Genomic DNA, 24,023 nt, shown 5'->3' on the forward strand with positions numbered 1-24,023 from the left:
TGGTTTCAAGAAAGGAGTAGTTATTTATTAATATGGCACTTCTTAGTAATACACAGATTTGCCATGCCAAACACCTTCATTCACTCAATTTTATAGAGGGAGTGCACTCACCAGATCGATGTGACCAAACACAAGGTAAGGTCAATTTGTGCTTTTGGAACAGCCTTTCTGAGTCTGGATATTGTGGGACAGTAATGAAGCACTGGTCTTCGAAAACGTACAATCACAGTAGTGCTTGAGTTATCATGGATCCAATCCTCCCTGAAAAGAACAGAGACTCACTCATATCAATGCCTCCCACAAGGTAAAAAAAAAAAAAAAAAAAAAAGGCGGTCTGTACATTATATATTTATTACCACCATCAAAAAAAGGCCTAATACGTTTTGTTGGGTTACTTAACCAGAGGAGAGCTTTTCCCCTATACACAGCTTATTCACATTAACAATTAAAATACACAATATGTAAAAATGTGCAAAATACATCAACTGTATAAACTGCTATGAATATATTCATGTACTGTAATAACACATGCAAGAATTACACAATTGATACAAAATACTCTACATAAATAAAGTTGAGTAAAAGAATCTACTTCATACATAAAGTTGGCTGCCATCCACAAATCAATGCAAATTGAAAGCAAAGGGCTTGCATACAGAAATCAAACAAAATACCCAATAAATTAATTTAGTCTTTTTTTTAGAAATCACACATTTAAAATCAGTCCCCTTTCAATTATTGTCTATTTTAACAATCCCCCTGAAAGTGTAATAATGAGGGATCAGATCCATGATACTGTGTAAAATGTACAGGTAAACTATGATTTTTATTGTTACTTTATATACAGTACATGTTAAGCTACACAGCCCTCCAGTCTTCTTGTAGTTCTGCCAACACAGGCCATGCCATAAGGACACAATTACATAATGATTATTACAAATGAGTGCAACGCAGTTGTTTGACTTTCATTTTTATCAAAAAATCCAATTAAATCTCTCCATTTCTTTCCTTATTTTAGGATTTGTCCTTCCTTTGCAATGCTTTCCTAAAATTTAGTTGAAGATAAGTAAATGTTTCAAGGAGAGTTCACAGGTTCTCTGGTAATGTACATAACACTATACTAGCAGATTTTCAAACAAATGTTCGAACAGATATTCATATGAAAATTCTCATCAGTATATTTGATGACATGACAAATGATGTTTGAAGGTACATTAATAAAAATATATGTTTAACATTCGATTTTGGAGTGAATGGACTTTCCTGAATGAAAAACACATTCACTTTTATGTTCATGTGCTCATTCAAGAAAATATTTTCATCCTGCTTCTTCAAAATTTCTTCTCATTAAAGTAAAACAAATTTCGATTTAACCCCACAAATAATTAGAAAGTCAAACTAACATTGTGACAATAAAAATGTTTGAATTAAATTCTACTATTGTATGGCCAGCTTAAATCAGACCTTAAGTCATGTTTTACAGTTTCTTTAGTATGATCTGTCTGACCCTCCTTTATGACCTCTGCCTAGAAAAATTACATTTTGGTGCCAGTGAACACCTTTTTTTATGTACTTCCTGCTTCTATGTACATCATTCACCTAGGTGAATGATGTAGGCTGCTATAGTCCCCTTGACTCCTCGGATATGATAGTTACTGATCACAAGAGTCATAATTTTTCTTTTGTTTTTGCTCTTGTGCAGAGTGAGAGTTTGCAGCCAGGTGAGGGGGAGGAGGTAAGTTGAGAAGGGCTGTAAGATGAAGGTGGAGCTGGGCAAAGACCAATGTGTGCATCCAGGTCATAAATATCTGCTTAATGCGCATGCAGTTCCAGCCCTTTGCATACATGTTGCAATAGCAACCACAACGAAAGTTCGCTGCCGCTACTATAGGAACTTCTACGTGTAGGGCTGGAAGTGATGTGCGTAGTGCGCAGGTGCAACCAAGAAAGCATTTATTGCATATGTGCAAGATTTTACTTCGTTGGTGGGGTGGAGCAGTAGATCCAATAGCACGGCCAGGGCTTCATTTGCCCGTAGTTAAAATGGCGGCCTACAGGAACAGTGTAGGCAAGAAATAAAAAAGATGATTTTTTTTTAACTGAAAATAGTAAGGATTAATAGAAAAGTACTTCATAAATAGGCTTTTCGCTATTTCTAAACCATAGATTAGTATTTATATAAGTTTGGTAGCTTTGTCTGTAGTTCCTCTATAAGAGTACTTGGATGTGTAAATTTTTTATTCCATAAATTACTATTCTACAGTAACATGTTTTCAGCAAGTCTCTGTGTCTGGAACAGGGACGGACTGATAACTCCTGGGGGCCCCCCGGGCAATAGGGGGTCATGGGGCCCCTCTGTCCTTGCCCAAACTCAAAAAAGCCTATGAAAAAAGGTACCAGGGGCATCTCATGGGGCCCCCTACTGACCTCGGGCAGTGCCCAAGTTTCCAAATGGTCAGTCCGCCCCTGGTCTGGAATAATATCACAATGTAAGGATCACAGTTAGCTAGTTGAAGTTAAACACATTCAAATAGACTTGTTCTGTGATGTCCAGTTGAATATGACTAACTACTATTAGCTAGGGCTGCATTAGAAATCAGTATCCTTATACAGTCTACCTGACAGATTGCATAATCAGTCTTTTTTTCCAAATATTTTATATTGTGTTTTCGTTTTGAACACACACAACATACCACCCCATTCTAAATCCTATATAACTACCCTGTAAAGAAAAGGAGGTCTGTACTACCATTTTGTAAGCCATATTGATAGTATCCACAACCATCCGACAGTATTGAAGTAACTTTGGGCATTTCCAGAGCATGTGCAAAAGATCTGCTGGTGTTCCCTGGCATCTCAGGCAATGTGGGCTTTCCCTACCGTGCCATTGAAAGTCTTTGTGTAGAGCAATATACAAGGTGTACAATAAATAGTTGTGTCAGTTTCTGCATAGGTGATAGGGATACCAGTGGTACCAGCTCCAAAATTCTTTGCCAGCTTTCATCCATAAAAACTTCCAAATCTCCTTTCCACTCAAATTGACTACCCTGAAGTAGAAAGTAGAATTAAGACCTCTTTTTTAACAGCAGCAATTGCAAGGTTGTCTATCAAAGGACTGGCTGCACACTACAATTTATCTTGAATGGTTAATGCATGTTAAACAGGAAAAAAATTGCTGCGCTAAAGTGAATAAAGGTTACATTACATATAAATCATATTAAATCAATAAAAACATAAGGGTCATTTTGAAAAAAATCTTCAAAGTCCCTAAGTGGTACATATGTGAAAGTTGAATTTGGGGAATGGTGACTTTACTCCACAAAATTCAAACACCAGTGCTGTACCACCATCTTAATAATAAAGAGAACACTTACCAAATTGAATGGATTCTTAAGGAAAAAAAAAAAAAAAAAAAAAAAAAAAAAGTCATATGCACATGTTGGGCTATATGAACACATCTGAAAATTGCCCAGAATCATCAGATCAGCATGATTAATTTGTGTACAATTTTGGTCAAATTGGTACCAACCGTTCAGTGTCTTTTACCCCTCTCTGTCAATCCCTCCACTGGCTTCCACTCGCCCAACAAATAAAATTCAAAATACTAACAACAACTTGCAAAGCCTTCCATAACACTGCCCCCAGCTACATCACCAACCTGGTCTTGAAATATCAACCAAACCACTCTCTTTGATCCTCCGAAGACCTTCTGCTCTCTAGTTCCCGTGTCACCTCCTCCCATGCTCGTCTCCAGGACTTCTCCTGAGCTTCTCCCATCCTATGGAACTCCCTACAACAATCTGTCCAGCTATCTCCTAATCTAGCCACCATTAGACAATCTCTGAAAACCTCTTTGTACAGAAGCCTATTCTGCTTTTAACTAGTAAACTGCATTTTATTTCCTCCATCAGCTCATCTCCCAAAGCTATTACCTTTTGTATCACTCAACCATTCCACCTAGATTGTAAGCTCTAACAAGCAGGGCCCTCTGTTTCCTCTTGTACCAGATTGTATTGTAACTGTAATATCTACCTTCATTTTGCAAAGCGCTGCACAAACTGTTAGCGATATACAGTATAAATCCTGTATAATAATCATAGTACATAATTCATTTCATTTTAGCCAGGTTTTGTGAATTAATGTAAGGGTTGGAAATTGTGAGGCAATGCTCATGACAACTGCTTCCAGTTGAGCTATGACGTGGTACTTAGTTTTTTGTGCAAGAAGAATACTCTGGTTGGGACCAAAATCACCCAAGCCATCAAGGTGTTGAAATACACATACAAATAAAGTTTGGGATTTGGAACAGCTAGGCCCCCCTGTGCTATGGTAGTTGTAGAGCAGTCGATTTATTTTGGAGTTTTTCTTTCCAGATTAAGTCCATATAAAAGTCCATTTTCTTAAACCTCGTTTGGGTAATCCATATCGATGAATTGTGTAGCACATATAGGTCATAGAGAGCCCATAACATCTTATCCAGGTTAGTGCTGCCCATAACTTAAGGAGGAGCTTGCTCCAGCACTTATTTTTTTATCCTAAATTTCTGTAAGATCCGGGCCAGATTATCTTTCAAATAATTCTCTGTATTAGGATTTATCATGATCCCTAAATATTTGAAGGAATTCCAAAACCCCATAGAGAAGAGTGTGTCATCTGCATACAGAACCACCTCATACCCTCTATCTCCTCTCCCAAAGCCTACAATAGTATTGGATTGTTGCCAAGGGCTCCACTGCTACAGCAAAGAGGAGTGGGGGAAGCGGACACTTTTGGCAGCATCCAGCTACAGAATGGCCCTATGTCATATATTGTCTGTTGGAAGTTGCAATATTGAAAACAACCACAGCAGATTAATCACAGTAGATCTGGTAGGAATAAAGCCAGATTTTGTGTATCAGTGTTTGTATAACCTTACCTTGTCTGTTTGCCAAGACCCCGGCCATACTTTTTGCATCTAAATTAAGTAAGGAGATCCAGAGATAAGAATATGGGTGTGATGGATTTTTTCCTGCTTTTGGCAGTACTATAATGCTGAGAGCCTCCAGAAGCTCTGGTAGCAAAATATGGTCATAGGTTTTATACATTTATGATTGTAAACCATCCGTGCCAGGTGCTTTATGATTGAATGCCTCAAAAACTGCCCTTTTAAATTCCTCCAGCATTAGTGGAGCATTTAATTGGGCCATTACTGATGAAGACAAGCGAGACAGCTGTAGAGGTGGGAAGAAATTAGAGAGTTGTTCTGGGGAGCTAGGTCACTTTATATTTGAATAAATCATAGTAGTACAAGAGTACTACTATGATTTATTAAAATCTAAAGTGACCTATCCGTAGGAGCAGTAAGTACAGGGGTAATACCATTACTCATGTCTCCAGGGAGATAGTAGACACCCATAAAGATATGGTTGTCTACTATCTCCCTGGAGTCATGAGTAATGGTATCCCCCCTGTACTTACTGCTTCTGTGAATGAAAGCAGTTTTTAAGAGTCAGCTATAACTGCTAAAAGGTGGTCTGTACTTTTCCCTTACTCATAGTAGTGGCACTGAGTAAAAAAATATTTTTTTCTGCTTTGTTAAGGGAACCCTGTCTAAACATTTGTTGGGCATTGCTCCAGAATGTCAAGTGACCTTCAGTAGGATCAGCTAGATACCTCCTCAGCATTTCCGCTCACCTTTTTAAACTATACCAATAGACCTCTAAGAAATGCTTTCATTGTATCCCACATTTGTTATGGTAAAAAAAAAAAAAAAAATCAGTCAACTATGTGGTCAGTCTCTGGAAGTAGATTTAGCCAAAATGGATTTACTCTAAATGGTGGCCACCTAGGAGGTGAGGCTAGCCTGACCGCCATGGGGAGAATGGTCAGATAGACCCCTAGCTTGGTAAGATGTTTTAGTGATATATGGAAGTATAGATTCTGTTCCCAGAGCATAATGGATTCTTGACAAAGACTGGTAAGTAATGAAGCAGCATGAAAACTGATGAAAGTGGGGTGTTGCATTCTCTAAACGTCCTGTAGTCCGGACTCTCAAATATGACTAGAAAAGTGCATTTCTCTCTGTGAGCCTGCAGTATCTACAGCCAGTTGTCAATCCATGTCGGGAATCAGTATGTTATTGAAGTCTCTCAAGGCCAGTAGTGGGACCCCAGAATTTTACGACTCAAACGTGAACAGGTTACGCAATATTTCACTATTACATATTGGAGGGATATACAGTGGAGTGCAAAAGTTTTAGGCAAGTGTGAAGAAATGCTGAAAAGTAAGAAGGCTTTAAAAAAAAAAAAAATTATATATATATATATATATATATATATATATATATATATATATATATATATATATATATATATTGTGGGAACTCACTTCAAAGTGGTAGAGCTTTTAAACGCACACAGCTACTCGCTTTCTTTTCAGGGCCTTTTTAGCCCACTTTTATTTAAACGAAAGTTCAAAACAGAAGTTTCCCACACAGGGGTATCGATCATCCACAAAACAACGGTTCAGCCTCCTGGCTTATACTCAGCTTGCTGTCTGTCTCCTGCAGACTTCTTCCCAAAAATATGGCACTTGCACACTGCTGGCCTCTAGCACACAGCTAGTCTCTAGCAGCCCCTTGCTGCTTTTGGCTTCCACCTCTCCTAGGTGAAGCCCACCTGACTTCCAGGCAGTGACCTCCCGTCTTCCAAGTGGAGCCCTCCTGACTCCTATCTGCCGGGGTGGAGCCCTGCTGACTCCTAGCTGCCGGGGTGGAGCCCTGAACCCTGGTCCTGACCCTACAAAAGAGCCGTGCACACCTGTGCAATCAGTGTAATGGCCATTCCCAAAAACTGGTCCCAGGATTGGAGATTTCATCCCTCCCAGATCTCTTTGAAATCTCCCGGCTCCAGATCCCAAAACAGACCTTACAAACAAAGGAGGAAAGTGAAAAGCCACTTTCCTCCGTATCAAACACTTACCCTGGAGCCCCTCAACCTGCCTTGTTGAGAATCCTGGGTGACAGATCGCCACACTGTCACATATCCCCCCCCTTTGTTTTGATCCCATAGGGGGCAGAACACACAACTTATATCTTCTGGCACCTCTGTGCCAGCTCTCACTTACAGGGGTCCAATCTGGTCTGACCATACCTTTCCTAAAGGGGAACTCTACCCAATGACTCCTTTGGTGTCTCTCCCCAAGCCCCATTGTACCTCTGCTATGGGCTCTACTCAGACCTTCCCTATTCTTTTTCCGAGTGCATTTCCATAACCACTTTCTCTCCTGAGATCTTAACGGGGTCCCCCTGGCTTTTCTATTGACCTTTCTGCCCCTTTGCTTCAGGTTCCAAGGTTTCCTAATACCTCTCTCAGTATTACTGTCCCAAGGCTGTAGGGGAACTATTTCTACTGTATTTGTACCAGGACCACCCCCCTGATTTCTTGTACCTCTAGCTATCAAACCTGCATGACTCATTACCACAGCATTCAGTTTACCATGAACGGTTATATTCCAGTCAATATTACACCTTTCAATACATTTTCCAGCATTAGTTAGGACAGTGTCTGCAGAGGGCACACACCATAGGGCAGCCATCACCCAAGGGAACCACACAAGGTGCCACTTCACCTGGTGTCATGCAATCTGCAGGTGGCTGTCCCACCATTTTAACTTTTTCTACACCACTTGGATCTGTATCCAAATCCTGTACAGATGAGCTCTCTTCTGATCCATTTTGCCAGTTTTCACATACCATTTGTCCCTGTATTTCAGGTGTCTTTTCAGACCTGCTACATAAACCTCTTTTTGGCCCAATGACCCGGATTCCTTCATGCACATCCGTTTGAGCCCTGGTCAGGATCTCTGCTGTTCTCTGGTCCATGCTCGGCCCTTCCATCTCATGTGGTTTGTCCAATGGTGCAGTAAACACGCCCTTCACTGACAACTGACCAGTACCATCCTGGACCATAGCAGCAGAAATGCTTCCCACCTGGCTGTTAGGAGGTGAAACCTTTTTTGACTCATTTCCCCAAAACTTCTCTCAAATACATTGACAGGTAGTCCAGCAGCATACCCTGATACAACTTTTAACACCATCAAAAAATTCCAAAACAAACAACTTTCTTGTTTCCCTTTGATCTGTACAGCCAGCCATTCGGTGCTCCACCTAGTGGTACTCCGCAGTACCAGACCATCTGACTGGAGGAGGCACCTCATTATACATTGGTTGTACATTCCAAAGTTCAAGCATCTCCTTTAATACTTTGGTTACAACCCAACCACTTGACTCTAAACCGAAGAGCTTCCTGACCATATTTAGGGCACTGGGAACGCTGAGAGACTCACCTGCTGAGACTTGAGAAGTTGAAATTTTTACAGGGACCTCCTCCAAGCTGGAGAGAACCACAGCCTGGTGCTCCACCAGAGCGCTGCCATGTGCTGGGCTCACTCTCAACATCTCAGACTCAGCATCCACAAGCTGCCCCTGATCATTCCCAGTGACAACATCATTTTGACACTCCATGCCAACATCACTTTTGTGGGTCACAGACAAAGTCTCTGCTGTATACACGCCCTTATCCATAGGCTGTTCTATAGATCCTCCTGCTGGCACAGCAGAAACAGTGTCCACCTTGTTTTTTTGCATAAAAACCTCATCTATCAACGAGATTAGCCTTTTATTCCAACTATCCCAATCCATTGTATATGTGCTCAATTCGCCAGTGCTCCTCAGCACCGAACCATCTGCCCAAGGAGACACATAAGAATAGACAGGCTTAGTTGCAGATCCATTGCACAAATCACTCTGGATCACATCAGACTTGGGTAACACCTGTTTTCCAACTGCAGGTTGCAATACCTCACATCCACCACTTTGCTCTGGTGGTGCTTCCTGCATTACCCACACATTTGCATTTTTGCCAGGCTGCATTAACCCGCTGTTCACCTGAACACTTTCAGTAATATTAGGCTGCAGCAACACACTCCTATGACAAGGTGCAGTTCCACTCTGCTCCACCAGAGTGACATCACAGTTGTCCAGGGTAACCTCCGACTCCAATACACGGAGACCCCTGGAGATGTCTAAGGACACCTGTGCTGTCTGACCACCAGTTGCTATGGGAAATGACCCGTCTTTAATTACAGCTTTTGCACTGCAAGAGCTTAGGGTTTTCCCAACAGCAGTACATTTCTCATCAACAACAACATTAGCATTTTTAGCTCTTGAGGGCTGTACTATCCCACTACCAACCTGTGACTGGCACACATTCGTGACATCACTTTCTTTTTGAGAACCATGCACAGGCTTTACTTTAACCCTTAACTCCCCACTGTACAAGGCACTGCACAGGGAAAAGTCACTCTCAAAAGCACATTCAGTGGCCCAACTAACTGGGGTTACTCCTACATCAGAATGGACAGTCTCATAACCAGTCCTTCTCAACATGACAGTCCCAGCCATGATTTTATCACACAGTCTTACCCACCACAGTAGTAGGTGTCACCATCTTCATTTGAGTGCGTTGTCTCATAAACGCATCCTCAACTGCACTTTCCTTGGCAACTTTTCCCTTGCCCCAAGGTGAAGTAACAGACGCCCTCATAGGCTCCATGGACTCTCTGGCACCCGCTGCAGGCCCAACAGGAACTTCCTCCCTGTTACCAGAGGTGGCCGCCAACATTTTCAAACAAGAATCTGGGCTTGATGTTGTAGACATTTGCCCAGTATCAGCGGTATTCCAGAGTCTGGGACAGGAAAAGATCCCATGCCCCCACTGACCACATTCCACGCAGGGTATATTTCTGCACTTCTCTTTATTGGGATACTGAGCCACATTTCCAATGCAGCTCCTCCCAGGCAATATTTTTTCTCCGGTCGCCATGGGAGATTGCACTCTCCAAGCAGAACTTCGCTGGCTAACACGCTGTATTGGCTCCTCTTGATGCCACTTGCCATGATCCTTGTACGACATAGCCCCCCGTACACAGACAGCCCGACTGGCCTCCTCTGTGTTGCTATGGGCCTTCACTCTTGGTCCTGGCCTCTGGTCAGCTCCTCTCCTTGCACATAGCATAGGCTTCTCTCTGCTGGACCAACTCTCAAGCCGTGACACATTCACATTTTTCACAACAGCTACTGGTTTAACTGCAGCAGCGTTGCCAGGGGCAACAACACCCCTCTCCCAGGTACGGACATCCTGCAGCTCTCTCCTTGCACTGAAGGTTGGCTTGCTTTCCTCTTTAGGTTGGTTCAATGCAGCCAGGTGCCGCTTGCAACAGTCCACAGCAGACTCACCCACATCTAAATTTTCCTGGTTGGCTGGGGCATGCGGTATATAACCCCCTAGCCACAGAGCTCTCTCTCTCATTTCAGCAAACATTGCCTCCTTTTTCTGTTTTGACCGCCCCATCTTTGCAGTCATGCACACAGCAGTGTGTTACACAGTTCAGCAACACCATGGAACACTGTCTCTTTAAGGCAAAGTCCTTTTCTCTAGCAGGTTCTCCTCACCTGCACACACAGATCGTGCAGACATATGCACCAAACAGTTCATATAACTGATGAACTTACTTCATCGCAGGGATCTTCCATTCTGCCCGCAGCATCCGCCACCATATGTGGGAACTCGCTTCAAAGTGGTAGAGCTTTTAAACGCACACAGCTACTCGCTTTCTTTTCAGGGCCTTTTTAGCCCACTTTTATTTAAACGAAAGTTCAAAACAGAAGTTTCCCACACAGGGGTATCGATCATCCACAAAACAACGGTTCAGCCTCCTGGCTTATACTCAGCTTGCTGTCTGTCTCCTGCAGACTTCTTCCCAAAAATATGGCACTTGCACACAGCTAGTCTCTAGCAGCCCCTTGCTGCTTTTGGCTTCCACCTCTCCTAGGTGAAGCCCACCTGACTCCCAGGCAGTGACCTCCCGTCTTCCAAGTGGAGCCCTCCTGACTCCTAGCTGCCGGGGTGGAGCCCTGAACCCTGGTCCTGACCCTACAAAAGAGCCGTGCACACCTGTGCAATCAGTGTAATGGCCATTCCCAAAACCTGGTCCCAGGATTGGAGATTTCATCCCTCCCAGATCTCTTTGAAATCTCCCGGCTCCAGATCCCAAAACAGACCTTACAAACAAAGGAGGAAAGTGAAAAGCCACTTTCCTCCGTATCAAACACTTACCCTGGAGCCCCTCAACCTGCCTTGTTGAGAATCCTGGGTGACAGATCGCCACACTGTCACAATATATATATATAATTAGTTTTTTTCTTAAAGCTTTCTTACTTTACAGCATTTCTTCACACTTGCCTAAAACGTTTGCACACCACTGTATATCCCTCCAATATATAATAGTGAAATATTGTGTAACCTGTTCACGTTTGAGTGAACGTTATATATATTGAAGGAAATAGGTATTTGATCCCCTACTGATTTTGAATGTTTGCCCACTCACAAAGAAATGATCAGTCTAAAAAGCGAATGGTAGGTGTATTGTAACACTGAGAGACAGAATAGCAACACAAAATTCAAAAGAAACGCATGTCTAACAAATTATGCACTGATTTGCATGTTCATGAGGGAAAAAAGTATTTGATCCCCTTCACAAAACATGACTTAGTACTTAGTGGCAAACCCCTTGTTGGCAATCATAGAGGTCAGACGTTTCCTGTAGTTGGCCACCAGGTTTGCACACATCTCAGAAGGGATTTTGGCCCACTCCTCTTGGCAGATCCCTTCCAAGTCATTAAGGTTTGGTGGCTGACGTTTGGCAACTTGAACTTTCAGTCCCCTCCACAGATTTTCAATCGGATTAAGGTCTGGAGACTGGCTAGGCCACTCCAGGACCTTAATGTGCTTCTTCTTGAGCCACTCCTTTGTTGTCTTGGCCGTGTGTTTTGGGTCATTGTCATGCTGGAACACCCATCCATGACCCATTTTCAATGCCCTGGCTGAGGGAAGAAGGTTCTCACCCAAGATTTGACAGTACATTGCCCCATCCATCGTCCCTTTGATGCGGTGCAGTTGTCCTGTCCCCTTAGCAGAAAAAGACCCCCAAAGCAGAATGTTTCCACCACCATGTTTGACAGTTGGGATGGTGTTCTTGGGGTCATAGGCAGTATTCCTCCTCCTCCAAACATGGTGAGTTGAATTGATGCCAAAGAGCTCGATTTTGGTCTCATCTGACCACAACATTTTCAACCAGGCCTCCTTTGCATCATTCAGATGTTCAGTGGCAACCTTAAGACGGGCCCAGACATGTGCATCCTTGAGCAGAGGGACCTTGCGGGCACTGCAGGATTTCATTCTTTGTCGGCGTAGTGTTTTACCAATTGTTTTCTTGGTGACTGTGGTCCCAGCTGCCTGGAGATCATTGCCAAGATCCTCACATGTAGTTCTGGCATGATTCCTCACTGTTTTCATGATCATTAACACTCCACGAGGTGAGATCTTGCATGGTGCACCAGACCTAGGGAGACTGACAGTTGTTTTGTGTTTCTTCCATTTGCAAATGATTGCACCAACTGTTGTCACCTTCTCACCAAGCTGCTTGGCGATAATTTGGTAGCACAGTCCAGCCTTGTGTAATTCTACAATCTTGTCCCTGACATCCTTGGACAGCTCTTTGGTCTTTGCCATGGTGGAGAGCTTGGAATCTGATTGCTCCTGTGGACAGATTTCCTTTTATACAGGTAGCAAAATATATATTGTGGCAGTGGTGGTGACCCAGGATTCTCAACCATACAGGTTGAGGAGCTCCAGGCAGTTCTCATAATGCAGAGGAAACTGGTTTATCAGTTTCCTCTTTGGTTTGTAAAGCCTGTTTTGGGACCTGTAGCCTGGAGACTTCTAAGAGATTTGGGAGGGATGAAATCTCCAATCCTGGGCCTATGTTTTGAGAGCAGCCCGTGCGTTGATTGCACAGGTGTGTGCAGGACTTTTTGTGGAGGCCAGGCCATGATTCTGGGCTCCACCCCGGCAGACAGGAGGGCTCCACCCCTGCAGACAAGAGGTCTCTGCCTTGGAGTCAGGTGGGCTTCACCTAGTAGAGGTGGAAGCCAGAATAGCTGTGTGCTAGAGGTTTGCTGTGTGCAAAAACAACCTTTTGGAAGGAGTCTGTAGGAAACAGACATAAAGCGGTATACCTGAGAGAGCCAGAAGGCTGAATATTGTTTAATTTTTTGATGGTGGATACCTCTGCATGGGAAGCATTTATGGAACATTTTCTTGTAAAATAAAATTGGGCAAAAAGGCCCTTAAAAAGAAGCGATTTGCTGTGTGCTTTTGAAAAGAAAAGCTCTACCAAAGAAGCGAGTTCCCACAATATATATATATATATATATATATATATGAAAACGGTTATCACTATGTTATGTTGTGTTCTATTTCCATCTTGCAACGGAAATTAAGGGTGGAAGACTCAGGCTGACATGTGGAGGATCCAGGAAAGGAAAAATTACAGTAAGTATGATAATTTTCCACATTCCTGGACTTCCTCACATCAGCCTACTATGGGATGTTGCAAGTAATGACAAAGTAAATAAATGGGAGGGAACAAATGAGACCAAGACCAGAAAGAATGCTGCTTACAATACAAATATTTAACAATTCACAACTGCAGAAATGACTGAGGCCCCAAAGTGTTCAGAATCCCTCCAGGATACATCCATCCTATAATGGCGCATGAAAGTATTAATAGTATCAACATCTCTAAAATACGACCATTCCTAATCCCGGAAACCACTAAGCAACTTTTTCACTCCCTTGTCATATCACATATCGACTATTGTAACTCCCTCCTCATTGGCCTACCTCATTGCAGGCTATCCCCCTTCAGTCTATCATGAACGCTGCTGCCAGACTCATCCACCTCACTAACCGCTCTGTATCTGCCTCCCCTCTCTGCCAATCCCTCCACTGGCTTCCAGTTGCCCAACGGATAAAGTTCAAAACACTAACTATGACATACAAAGCCATCCACAACACTGCCCAAATTTACATATCTGATCTTATCTCTAAATATCACCCAAACCGTACACTCCGCTCCTCGCAAGACCTCCTACTCTCTAGCTCCCTTATCTCCTCCTCCCATGCTCATCTCCAAGACCTCTCCAGGGTGTCACCCATCCGCTGGAACTCCCTACCCCAATCTATCAGACTATCACCTACTCTACTTACCTTTAGGCGATTATTAAAAACCTATCTCTTCAGGGAAGCCTATCCCGCCCTCTGCTAAAACTGGAATCCTCTACGCTTCCAACCACTCCATCCCTTACAGTTTTATACTTTTGTACCACTCACCCCTCCCTCCTAGATTGTAAGCTCCAAGGAGCAAGGCCCTCAATTCCCTCTTGTATTGAACTGTATTGTTACTGTATTGTCTCCCACTGTAATGTAAAGCGCTGACAAACCGCTATATAAATCCTGTATAATAATAGTGTTCCAACTTGCCACCTCTCACACCATCTCAGCAGAGACTTTCGCATAAGAAGCCCAAAATGCCACCATGCCTCTGGTTGAATGAGCCCTAACTTCCTCTGGAGGAGATATATTTAGGACTGTATAAGCCAGCTGAATGGTCTTCACTATGTATGCTGATATGACCCTTGCAGGCAAGGCCTGCCCTTTTCTCAGTCCTGAAGGATAGACAAAGATTGTTGACTTTCCGGACATCTTTAGTCCACTCCAAGTAGGTTGAAAGAGAGGCAAAGTCTAGTCTTCTCCATTCTTCTTTCATCTCTTCAGTAGTAAAGACTGCTAGCATGGATTCCCAATTCAAGTGGATGGACATGGAGACCTTTGGCAAAAAAGACAGAAATGATCTAAGGACCACACTGTCTGAAAGGATTAAATAGTATGGCTCCTTGACCAAAAAGGCTCCTAATTCTGATACCCTCCTTGCTGATGCCAAAGCCACTAGGAATCTAGTTCTCAGAGTAAGATGATACATTGAACAGGAGGCGGGAGGGTCAAAAGTCGCTAGCAACAAGGCTTACAGGACTAAAGCCAAGTCCCACCTTGGGAAGTATGTTTTTACTGGAGGATGGATTCTCTTTGCCACTTTCAAAACACTAACCACCATCGAATGTAAAGCCTACCTTTTCTGTGTCGAGGCTGTTAAAGCAGATACCCGAACCTTCAAAGAGTTGTAGGCCAGTCCTTTATACAGACCCTTCTGGAGAAAATCCAGTACATTTGATATAGATGGAGTGAGAGAGTTCAACCATTATATACAGCAAATTCTTGAAACACAGTTCAGACACGTCAGTATGTGTAGTTTCTAGATTGTTTTCTAGACTGTAACAAGGTGTCAATGACATTACCTGAAATACACTTTTCTTTTCATCATCCCCTCGCAACTTCCAGGCCGTGAGATTCAATCTGCTGATGCATGGATTTACATCTCCCATTCTGCATCAACAAATCTTGTCGATGGCAGGCGAATAGGATCCTATAGTCTCATTCTTCAAACAGAAACCAAGGCCTTCTTGGCCAGAATGGAAGGATTATTATAGCCTTGACCTTCTCCCGTTAAATCTTCAGTAACACCTAAAGAATTAGAGGAATGGGCAGAAACACATACACTAGGCAAAAGCTCCAAGGGTTCGACAGGGCATCTTGACCTAAAGCTTGCCAATCTTGATAACACAAGAAGTACCAAGGAAGTCTGGTGTTCATCATTGAGGCCATCAAATCTATTTCCAGTGTTCCTCATTGGCTGAAAAATGCAGGTTGAGCGACCAAAAGTGGTGGCTAAAGACCTTCCTGCTCAGTGAATCCACTATGGTGTTCAGGGAGCCTGGCAGGTATGCCCCTGTTAAGGACATTAAATGATGTTTGGCCCAAAAAAAAAATCTGAGCTGCCAGTCTAAATAAGCTCAAACTCTTGTTGCCCCCCTAATGGGCCACATATGCTACTGCTGTCCTGTTGTCCAATAGTATTTTCATCAACCTTCCCCACAGCAGTAGGCAAAAGAGTGAAGGGCTTTTGCAATTGCCATAGGTTCCAGCTGGTTCGAAGTTGTGGAAGGAGTTCACAGTCCCTGTTCTCTCCACTGTCCCTGCTCCTGGTGACCCAAGTAGTGGGCTGCCCAACCCAGATAGCTAGCGTTTGTCATCGCAATCACTTCGGCCAGAGGTTGAAGTGGAATTACTCTGGCTAAATTCTTTGATCTCAGCCACCATCTGAGGTACTGGACAATAGGAATTCTTTGTACCAGCGAATGACGCTCCCACTGCTGGAGAAACTGTTGAACTAGAATCATTTCCGATGCCATCTAGCCCATGGGATGACCGGAATAGTTGAAGACAAGCAGCCCAGGAACTACATACATTCCCTTGCTGATAGGTTCTTCTGCCGCATTATCAACCTTGTGCAACTCTGGATTACTAGAATTTTTTCTTTGGAGGGAGGAAAACCCGACTTAAGTTGGTCTTGAAGAGGACTCCTAGATTCTCCAAGTCCTAAGGCGGTTCTAGGTGACTTTTGCGACTGTTGACTAACCAGCTAAACCGACTCAGAGTACTGCAGATTAGGGAAACATGCTTCTCCACTATCTGCTTCATGCCCCCCAGGATAAGAATATTGTCCAAATAGTGGAACATTTGATTGGTTCTCAATATTGCGATGACTACCAATAGAACGTTTGAAAATGTTCTCGGAACCGTGCACAATCCAAACAGGAGGCACTGGAACTGAAAACGAGCTCTGAACTGAACTCAAAAGGAGGCACTTGACTGAAAAGCTTAGAAAATGGTTATGACTCAGTACCAGGTAGGCAGGCATCCACCAGATCTATAATGACAACTAATCGTTTCTCACTAGTACTGAAATGATTGTCTCTACCGACCTGAAGTCTGGCCAGTGGTGGTCTGCAGGGAAGAATTGCGCCCAAAAAGCCATACCTCCCACCCAATAGTGCATTTGTTTGAAATGGAAAGATCTGCAACCTCCATCTATTTTGCTGCGGCTTTCGATCGCGGAAGAATTATATCAGATAGAAAATCTGATACTTTTTAGCCCAAAATAAGCATGAGACCTACTCCACAACATGGCTCCAGTGGAACATTTTTATTTTTTCACATGGAACCATGCCCATAAGGGAACTTTCAACTTCATACCATACTTCCAGTGCCCTCTTCATAATCCCTCCTCAACATTCACCGATCCTTTTTTTTTCTCTCTCTCTTTCTCTCTCTCTCTCTCTCTCTCTCTCTTCTTCCTTACTCTTTGCCCACTTTCTTGACTTATTAAACCTGCCCACCTTGTGGGACAAAAATAAAGGAAAATCCAATGTCCTAATCCTGCTTGGATATCACCACAATACGCTGCTGACACACAGAACAGTTGATAGGCATAGGCAGGAATACTATATCTATTGCATATGACCATGCTTGTCTAGTCAGATTTGTTGATTTAATCTTTTGATTCTACTTTTCCATTGTTGAGTAATTGTGTGTATTTTTGCTGGTTCAGAAGTGTCTCTACCTACATATGGCTTCTGTACATTTATGTATGATCTGTGTCATCGCATTTCTGTTGTCTTTTGGGTGCTGAATACCATAAATAAAAATTTGCAAATAAAAGCCATACCTCCAATTTGGAAATATTTCTGTGAGACACCAGATCTGCTAGAACACCTTGAGCAGCGCTATAAGTTGTATTGGGTATAGTGAGCGTATACAGGAACTGGGATGCAGAAAAACTGAAGCAAGTGCTCTGGACTGAGGAGTCAAAATTTAGCTGTAGCAGGAGGCAGTTTGTATGCCAAAGAGTTGGAGAGCAGTACAATAATGAGTGTCTGCAGGCAATGGTAAAGTGTGGTGGAGGTTCCTGGCAAGCTTGGGGCTGCATTTCTGCAAAGAGAGTTGAAGATTTGGTCAGGATCAATGGTGTCCTTAATGCTGAAATACAGGCAGATACTTATCCATCATGCCATACTATCAGCGAGGCGTGTGATTGGCCCCAAATTTTTTCTGCAGCAGGACAATGAGCCAAAACATGCAGCCAATGTCATTAAGAGCTACACTATATTGCCAAAAGTATTGGGCCACCCCTCCAAATAGTTGGATTCAGGTGTTCCAATCACCTCCATGGCCACAGATGTATAAAATCAAGCACCTAGACATGCAGACTGCTTCTACAAACATTTGCGAAAGAATGGGTCGCTCTCAGGAGCTCAGTGAATTTAAGAGTGATAGGTTGACACCTGTGCATTAAGTCCAATCTTGAAATTTCCTTGCTACTAAATATTCCACGGTCAACTGTTGGTGGTATTATAACAAAGTGGAAGCAACTGGGAACAACAGCAAATAAGGCACAAAGTGGTAGGCCACATAAAATGACAGAGCAGGGTCAACGCATGCTGAAGCACACAGTGCGCAGAAGTTGGCAACTGTCTGCAGTCAATAGCTAAAGACTTACAAACTTCATTTGGCCTGCAGATTAGCACACCAGTTCATAGAGAGCTCCATGAAACAAGTTTCCATGGCCGAGCAACTTCCGGATGCAGTGGTGTAAAGCATGCCACCACTGGACTCTAGAGCAGTGCAGAAGTGTTCTCTGGAGTGATGAATCATGCTTCTCTGTCTAGCAGTCCAATGGACATGTCTGGGTTTGGTGGTTGCCAGGAGAACGGTACTTGCCTGACTGCATTGTGCCAAGTGTAAAGTGTGGTGGAGAGGGGATTATGATGTGGATTTGAGTATCAGGAATTGGGCTTGGCCCCTTCGTTCCAATGAAAGGAACTCTTAAGGCGTCAGCATACCAAGACATTTTGGGCAATTTCATGCTTCCAACTTTGTGGGAACAGTTTGGGGATGGCCCCTTCCTGTTTCAACATGACTACGCACCATTGTATAAAGCAAAGTCCATAAAGAAATGGATGAGTGAGTTTGGGATAGAGGAACTTGACTGACCTGCACAGAGTCCTGACCTCAACCCCATAAAACATCTTTGGGATGAATTGGAGCGAAGACTGCGAGCAGGCCTTCTCGTCCGACATCAGTGCCTTCTGAAAGAATGGTCAAACATTCCCATAGATACACTCCTAAACCTTGTGGACAGCATTCCCAGAAGAGTTGAAGCTGTTATAGCTGCAAAGGGTGGGCCAACTCAATATTGAACCCTACAGACTAAGGCTGGAATGTCATTAAAGTTCATGTGCGTATAAAGGCAGGCAAGATACAGTGTATCTTCAGGGTAAAAAATGATAAGGAGTCCTGGAATTGATGGTTTGGCCCCCACACAGACATGATCTCAACATCATCAAGTCTGTCTGGGATTACATGAAGAGATAAAAAGATTTAAGGCAGCCTACATCCACAGAAGATATGTGATTAATTCTCCTAGATGTTTGGAACAACCTCCTTGCGAGTTCCATCAAAATCTGTGTGCAAGTGTACCTAGAAGAATTGATGCTGTTTTGAAGGCAAAGGGTGGACACACAAAATATTGAATTATTTTGGATTTCATAGTTACATAGTTAGTCTGGCTGAAAAAAGACAAAAGTCCATCCAGTTCAACCATAGAAAAAAAAAAGTTATAATCCTATACCTACAGTTGATTCAGAGGAGGATTTCTCTTCAGTTCATTTACTTTCCATTGTATTAATTGATAACAAGCTATTAACACTTACATTAGTGAAAGCATTCTTAATGTACAGCATTTTTTCGCCAACATTCATTGAATATTATCAATTACACATATAAAACAAAAAAAACAAACTTGCCCTTTGGATCAATGACTGCATGAAATGTTCTGTTTGGAAGAAATCAGGATGCTAGTCTTGTATGCGGAGAAAACTGAATGGTGAAAATTGAATGGTATTGTGTTATAGGATGCCAGTAGACTTTATATTTATAGGAGATTCTTGCAGACAGGTCACTGAAGTACCATAATGTAATAGCGTGTTAAATAAAACACATTTCTTTTTATGGTCTCTTAACCCTTTTCCATTCCAAGAGCAAATCTGAAGTAATGTCCTTAAGGGAATACATCTGGTCCATCACACTAGAATTAAAAATGTATAAAGAGGTAGGAGAGAGAAAATGCAGTTTGTAAAAAGGACATAATGTGAGGAAAACCCATCAATAACTGTTCCTTAGCTGGAAGAAACATGTTCCAAAGTCCTAAGGCAAAACAGCAACAGGGTGGTAACTACCAGGTAACTTTAATGACCTTTAGCAAAGATCTGATATTGTATCAAAAGGGTTTCCTCCCAGAACAAGAAAACAACCATAGGGCAAAACTCTGCCTGATTAATGAACAACTGCCATGCGCCAACTCAACCAAAAAAAGAAAAATTAATTCCCCTCAGGAAAAAACATTAGGGGGTAATTTCTGTGCCTAGACATCAATGTGAATTCAAAGAACGTTTGAAAATTGTGATAAAAACGATGGATAATTCACAAGAGGAAAACGGTTCATATGTATTCACCGCCTTTCATTCATGTAGTGGAGGTTGTGTTCATGATACAGAACATCAGGACTTGAAGTAGAGGCACAAATCATGAATCATCTCAGGGAGCAGGGAGGTGCTGTTTTTTTCAATGAGGCCCCAAAAAAGTCAACTTAGGGGCAGGGGCGGACTGACCATTCGAGCACTAGGGCACTGCCCAAGGGCCCGGGGTCAGAAGGGGGCCCCATAAAATGCCCCTGGTACCTTTTTATAGGCTTTTTTGGGTGTGTTTTGAGTGTGGGCAAGGACACAGGGGCCCCATGATCCCCAATTGCCCGGGGGCCCCATGAGTTGTCAGTCCGCCCCTGCTTAGAGGGTATTGAAGAGGTGTGTTTTGCCCCTAGCTATGATTTTTAGTTTGGCAAGGTATAGAATCACATAGGAAAGTTTGCGATGGTGACACTATTTTTTATCGCCAATTTATTTTGCTCAATGTCTCTGGACTTCTCAAAAAAAGAGTCTGGGTAGAAAGAGAAACTTTAGAGTGATCAATTTAATGTTGCCTTAGAGAGAATGCTATCTCTGTCTTTAAAAATTGAGTAACTTTAGAATAAATGGTCATGGCAGAATACAGGGAGGGAGTGAGCAGGAATTCTATGTGCTCTTTCATCCGCAAAGAAGAGAGTACAGTTCGGTTTTACAAATACCTCTATCAGCCATTGTTCTATACACTATGTAGGGTTTTATTCCCCTCTATATATTCAGGTAGCTACAGAATTCCAACATTGTTGCACTCCTCCACATTGTCATTGGGGGAGCAGGGTATCAGGGCCTGGGTCTGAACCTGGGACCTCTGCTGTGACTGGCAATGTCTCTTCTTGCAGAGCAACCAGGAATGCTGGACAGCTCCCTGGACAATTCCTTTAATGATCCTGCCCTGACCTTGTTTGTCATGAACCTTGAGCCCTTTGCTCCTCCTATGAACCTCTTAATATAAGCTATGTCTCTGCACTTCCTGTTTGCCAGATTATTGTGCCTTCTCCAGCCAATATATCACTCTTGTCTCTCCTGCTGTCATCTGTACCTTTGCTACCACTCGTTACTTACCTTTGGTTTGTTCCTCAACTATGCTTCTGCCTGATCCCAACCTACAACCACTTGTTACCAACCTTTGGCTTGTTTACTGACTACACTTCTGTTTGATCCCTACCTGCTATATCTGCTACTGGACCCTGGCTTGCTCACCTCCTGGTGGGGCGTTCCTGAGGACCCTGACCTGGTACAAACACGCAGCAAAACCCATCTTCACCATCAGGAGCTCTGGTGAATACTGGTTAGTGCTTAGGCCCCGCACCTCACGTGACCCTATGTCATCTGCCATGGTGTCCTGCTTGTATCCCTATCCTGTTGGTTGGTGGGAGCCTCTCTGCTGCTATAGCTTCTGGTCTCCGAGCCTGACCTCTGATCGTAACACAGAGACTACACAGGTTGTTTCCAGTCATCATAAAAGACAGTTTTAAAAAACAGAATGTAATTGAAAGGTCTTTGTAGCCACAGCTCTAGTACCCAATGGCTGGAACTGCAGGCTGATTCCCTAACTGCAGGGTAGACTGCAGTACATCAGAGGATGTATAATGTCTTGTAAAGCCATATGGGTTTCCTTGGATAATAGCAAAAAAACTGAGTCATGATGGTTGGAGGTAATACAGGTGCTTGCGTTTTTTGTTTTGATACTGTCCAAGCCTTCTATAGGTGGCAATGTAACTCACATATTCGAGACTTACTACAGTCCACAATGGATGATAAATAAAAACTAAAAACAGTCTAAGACTGCTGTAAAATGGCATTATCTTGCATCCCACATAGGTTTCACTTTAATACTGTGAAAAAAGGTATATCATTTTGAAACACAATGTAAATTGTCCTATGACACCAAGACTGAGAAAATATTATTACTTAACATGGTTGATTAACTGTTAAAGCATACCACCTAGATAATGATCAGTAAATGCATATTTCTGTTTTGCACGTATAGCCTGTATACACATGCAGTCTGACCAGATACCATCTCTCTTAACAGAATGTACAATAATAACACAACATTATCAGTTTTAAAGGATGCAGACATTTCCAGAATATGCAATATGACAGGTATTTGTGACATGCTGTAAAATCATCTGCCCAACAAAACTTTAAAAATAAACCAGATCACGGTATAACGCAAAATGTAAGCTCTACAAAATCATTTCCTACCAAAGTGGTAGATTAAATATAGGGACACAACCAATGCCAAGTAGGCATCTGAGTCTTCTATGTATTAATATAGTAAATTAGAAAAGACCATTAAACAAACAAACACTACACCAAAGGATCTTGGAACTGTGAGCAATATTACAGGTTACCACAATCAATCTTTAGGGTTTCCAACTTATCATGGAGTCTGGCAGAACCACCATGTCACCGAGGGACCACAGAACAGATGTTGTAGCAGTCCAATGTCCTAAAACAGACAATCAAAACAAAAAGCAGACAGTGTCTGGTGGCCAGGTAAGTCACAGACAAATCAATCATAAGGGCACAATCACACTTGTTTGGATACTAAACCGGAGCAGCTTAGTGTGTGGGCAGCAGCCATTTTGGGCTGCAGTTAGGCGCGGCATGGCACGGGTGTGATTTGCGCTCTATCACAACACTCAGCTCCCTTTTTTGTTTTTGTGTAAACTTTGTTGTGGAATGCACAAAGTGGCACTTCGTTCATGTTACCACACAGCAGTGTTGTGCTTGATGTGAAGTGACATGCAAGGTCATCCAGAGAGGTGCAATATTATACAAACATGTTGCATAATATTGCACAGTTCTGGAATACAGAAAAACATTGCCTTCTAGTGTGAACATGACTATAGTTATCTACAGTCATGGCCGAAATTGTTGGCACCCTTGATATTTCTCCAGGAAATCATGTATTTCTCACGAAACGTATTGCATTAACACATGTTTTGCTATACACATGTTTATTCCCTTTGTGTGTATTGGGACAAAACAAAAAAAGGGAGGAAAGAAAGCAAATTCGACATAATGTCACACAAACCTCCAAAAATGGGCTGGACAAAAGTATTGGCACCCTTTCACAACTGCGGATAAATAAGAATGTTACAAGCATGTGATGCTCCTGTAAACTCACCTGGGGCAAGTAACAGGTGTGGGCAATATAGAAATCACACCTGAAAGCAGATAAAAAGGAGAGACGTTCACTTAACCTTTGCATTGTGTGTCTGTCTGTGCCACACTAAGCATGGACAACAGAAAGAGGAGACGAGAACTGTCTGAGGACCTGAGAACCAAAATTGTGGCAAAATATCAACAATCTCAAGGTTACAAGTCCATCTCCAGAGAACTAGATTTGCCTTTGTCCACAGTGCGCAACATTATCAAGAAGTTTGCAACCCATGGCACTGTAGCTAATCTCCCTGGTCGTGGACGGATGAGGAAAATTGATGAAAGATTGCAACGCAGAATAGTCCGGATGGTGGATAAGCAGCCCCAAACATGTTCCAAAGACATTCAAGCTGTCCTGCAGGCTCAGGGAGCATCAGTGTCAGCGCGAACTATCCGTCGACATTTAAATGAAATGAAACGCTATGGCAGGAGACCC

General features: G+C 42.8%; 1 protein-coding gene across 16 annotated transcripts in view; it reads right to left on the reverse strand.

Annotated features, from left to right (window-relative positions):
- Positions 1-24,023, reverse strand: part of PLEKHA6 (pleckstrin homology domain containing A6) — a 605,411-nt gene that overhangs the window by 501,055 nt on the left and 80,333 nt on the right. For 15 of the 16 annotated variants that reach the window (XR_016311607.1, XR_016311596.1, XR_016311610.1 and 12 more), the window contains exon 2: positions 112-261. The exons of the other annotated variant lie outside the window; for it this stretch is intronic. The gene's annotated coding sequence lies outside the window, so the exon portion shown is untranslated. The remainder of the gene's footprint in view (positions 1-111; positions 262-24,023) is intronic. 16 annotated transcript variants of the gene reach the window in all.

Source organism: Staurois parvus, unplaced genomic scaffold (assembly GCF_062004578.1).
Source record: "Staurois parvus isolate SC_StPar_1 unplaced genomic scaffold, SC_StPar_1.0 ptg000074l, whole genome shotgun sequence".
NCBI classification, from domain to species: domain Eukaryota; kingdom Metazoa; phylum Chordata; class Amphibia; order Anura; family Ranidae; genus Staurois; species Staurois parvus.